Consider the following 4,231-nt stretch of genomic DNA (forward strand, 5'->3'; position numbering starts at 1 on the left):
GGTTGCCCGAGGAGGCTGTGGATGCCCCATCCCTGCAGGCATTCAAGGCCAGGCTGGATGTGGCTCTGGGCAGCCTGGGCTGCTGGTTGGCGACCTGCACACAGCAAGGGGTTGGAACTGGTTGAGCACTGTGAGCCTTTGCAACCCAGGCCATTCTGTGATTCTATGGTTCTATGGCTCAGAGCCATGTCCCAATGCTCCCTGAGCTCTGGCAGCTCAGGGCCGTACCCCACTCTCCTCTGGGGCAGAGCCTTGCCCCGACCAACCTTATCCTCCCCTGATGCAGCTCCATGCTGTTCCCCATAGAGCTCAGCACTGCCCTCAGCTTGCTGCAGCAGCTGTGAGGCCTCCCCTCAGCCTGCTCTGCTCTGGGCCCAACAAACCACGGAACCTCAGGTGTTTCTCACACACCTTGCCTTCCAGACCCTTCCCCATCCCCATAACCCTCCTTTGGCGGCTCTCTGATGGCTTCATGTCCTTCTGATATTGTGGTGCCCAACCTGCACCCGGTGCTCGAGGTGAGGCCATGCCTGCTGCTTTGGGGATGTCAGCCTCACGTGAGATCCCAGTCCTCTGAATGCTTGCTATGACTACCAAAAAGGGAAGTGTTGGGCCCCAAAATGGGCGGTGCTGGGGCTCACCTGTGCTCGTTAGTGTGTGTGAGCCACAACTAGCCACCTCCCTGCCCTGCGCACACCTGGCACTTGGCAGGAGGGGGTGCTGAGATGTGTATCGGTGCCGGGTGATAAAACACTTTGTTATGTCAGGAGCGAGGATGAGGGATGTTCCCAGTCCCCAACACACACCCAGAGATGGATCACTGCTGTGTGTTCGTCCCCCTCATCTTATCTCATGGCTGTTGTGGGGGTGGCAGAGGGAGAGCTTCCCAGAAACACACCCTGAAATTCTGGGGTGGGGTCACCTGTTTGTATGAAACCCCCCTGTTTTGCAACACACCCAGGAACAAGGAGGTGGGGTGAGGGTACGTGAGCGATACTTCTATCCTACCTGCACATCAGCTGTGGAAAAAAACCAAGATGCAGTACACGTGTTCCCCAATTCCCACATCTCCTCCTGGAACTGGGATTCCACATTCTTAATGCACCATTCCCTTCTGCTTGGCTCTGTCCTGCGAGGGAACTTCTGTGTATTGCATGGCATCGTATCTCCCAAAATAGGTTTGTGACCTACCTCCTAGATCCACTTTCAGCGGGGGAATCCTGTTAATGGACTGCATTAAAACAGAAAGAGGCCAGATTAAGTTCAAGTTGGAAGGATGGGCGAAGCTTTTAAAAAATGTTCGCTGTGGGTGAATGCATCTTGAATGCCTGGCAACACTTTTTGATCCTAAAAACTCCACAAACTTTGTTAGCATTCACACGCTTTCACCACGGGAGCTTTATGAGAGCTCATTCTGCATTCTCAGGTGGGGAAAAAGGAAAAAGGAGATAAAATATAGGCAGCCATCAGAGGAAGCTGTGCTTGGCTTCATATCCACATCAGTCTAGCAACAGGGAACATGAGCTATTTGTTTAATTTTGCATTTCTAAATGAACTTGACAAAGTATGCTTTCCATGAAACCTGCCCCAGATTTTCCTCAACAGTGGGGAAGAAGAGGAGAATGCCACAGAGTCATAGAGCCATTAAGGTTGGAAAAGATGACTAAGATCACCTCGTCCAACTGCCAGCCCACCCCACCATGCCTACTGACCAGGCGTCCCTCAGTGCCACGTCTCCACAGGCCTTGAGAACCTCTAGGGACGGAGGCTGTTGATTGCTTTGAAGACACATCTCATGAGATTCTCATTTCCATCCTCATTTCTGTCAAAGCCAGTGGGGTTTTCACCATCTTTTGTTGTTCAGCAAGTGTTTCACCCTTCTTCATTCATGTCATCCTACTCAGATGCTCCTCCTTTTCTCCTTGGTTGAGAGAAGAAGGAAAGATTGCCCAGATGACCAAGAGGCACTTCACATGTTCTTTATCTCACGTATATATTATTTCAGATAATTTGATCAGTGATTCTGTGATTTATTTCTTCTTGTTCTAGGAGTGTATGTCTGCTGTCCATTTGCAGACGCTACTTTCTTGTTCACAATGTCCCTGTAGACTATAGGCAAAAAGAGATTGTTCATCATCATCAGGCTGAACCACAGCATCAAGAGCTGCAATTTGACTTTTCTTTTTTAGAGCCACTTTGGAGACCTACAAAGACATGTGGCAGAAAACTAGTTTATTGAATATGAAGTGAAGGGACCTGCAGAGCCTGAAGTTCCCTCCCAGAAATGTCCAATTTCTGTTCACTTTGAATTTCTGGGGGAGATCTTTGCTGGGGTAGACTGGTGTGAGTGGAAGTTGGGAGCCCAGACCTCTCTCTCTAGAGCTCAGAAGAGGAATATTTTCGTCTTTGTGTGGTTGGGAACACACAGTTTGTGGGTGTGGAGTAGCACAGAAGTTCCTGGCATGACACAGGACTCTACTTCCATGGCTGCTGATTTACATCAAGTAAAAAGTAAGAGTAAATGTGCAAGCTTCATTTGTCATCAGAGGGCAGAAGTTCCCTTACCGAGGAAAAATGTAGAAGAATGAGTCTACGTGGAAGGTTTAAAAGCAAATTGCATTAATTTTGAAGTGTTGTTTGTATAGTTCTGTGAATTTCTATGCAGGCTAAGATCAGATGTGTATGTTGTGAAACCCTCACAGAAAGCTTCCACAGACCATAAATCTGTATACCCAAACATGTTGGCTTTTTCCAGGAAAGGGAAACACGATTCCCCATGAATCTGGGGAGCATGGGTATAACTGAAAGTATAAAGGGCTTCCTTTAATTAAGCTCATTTTACCTAGTCGCTTGGATTCCTTTTGTCGCTGCTATTCTAATTATCCACATCCCAACAGTTTTGTTTTCAGGAGAAGCTACTCCTATTGGTGCTACTTTATACAGTGTAGTCAGTTTTGAAATTATCACAATGCACAACTGATGCAATCATCTTGTGATTTCTTCCAGATCCTAAATAAAATACAGTGAACAGCACGAGGCCAAGTGCCTGCAGGAGTCCATTAGTGACAGTCTTTACTCATTGATGAATCCTTTCTAACAAAGCCATTTTAAGATCTTTCCATTAGCTATTTTTAAACCATTTATTATGCACTCGTATTGATTTTGTATATAACTTCTTCTTCAAATCTGGATACTGTGCAGCTCTGAGTCAACACGGCTACTGCTGTCAACTGCACCTGTGATTTTATCAAGGAACAGAATGAAATTGGTTCTTTGACAAGAATGTGTACATTTCCCATGAAAACTGCTGATTGCCATCTCATTACATCCCCTCTCTACGTCTCCTTATTAATTGGTACATACCACTTCATTATAGGTAGGTCAGGAGAAGTGTCAGATGAACCAATGTGAAACGACATCACCTTACCTCAGTCACACACTTCAAATATTGACACAGCACTGAGTTTCACCTTAGAAATGGTCTTCTGGCCCAATTCTAGACTCTCACATTCCCACCTTATGTGAGAACAGTCATCTGAACAGCAAGCTCTTAAAACCCTGATGTGCAAGTCCTCTAGACCTGCTGCTTTTAAAATATTAGTTGTGCTGTTTAATGTTCTTCTTTTTTTTAAGTTGCTTGCATGGGAAGCATTTCATCATCATTATATAACGTGGAAACAACATTCAACTTTGTCCCAAATACAGGCAGGAAATATTTATCAAACACTTCTGCTTTTTTCAGTTTCACAGCTATCCAAATATATTTGGGTTCACTGAGAGTGTTAGGAATTGGACTCTGCTAAAACATTGTTCATCAAATTAAGCAGGCTGCCAAAAATCTTTGCTTACAACGTGATATTTTCTGCTCAGAAGACATTGACTCTCGGGCTCTTTTAGAAAGGATGTTGGTAACTGGATTAACCCCCCCCTCCCAGGTAGACCTCTATTTTGCTTTCAGCCATGGAAGGCTTGTCTGCTTGTTTTCCTTTTACTTGGACACCAGCAGTTTTGGTACATCTCCTGTGCCAAGATCAGATGTGCCTTTCTCTAGAACTGAGATGTTCTTCCAAAGCTACGGCTTCATATCCCTTTTCTCCTGCTGCCAGCAGGCACAGAATATCCTGCTAGCTGTAAAAGACAAGAAGTGGGGGCAAGGAGGGGTCATTCCTTAGATATCACACACCGTCCCTCTCAAGGCAGCATTGTTCAATTGTACAGTTTTTTCCCCCCC

Source organism: Meleagris gallopavo, chromosome 5 (genome assembly GCF_000146605.3).
Source record: "Meleagris gallopavo isolate NT-WF06-2002-E0010 breed Aviagen turkey brand Nicholas breeding stock chromosome 5, Turkey_5.1, whole genome shotgun sequence".
Classification (NCBI taxonomy): Eukaryota; Metazoa; Chordata; class Aves; order Galliformes; family Phasianidae; genus Meleagris; species Meleagris gallopavo.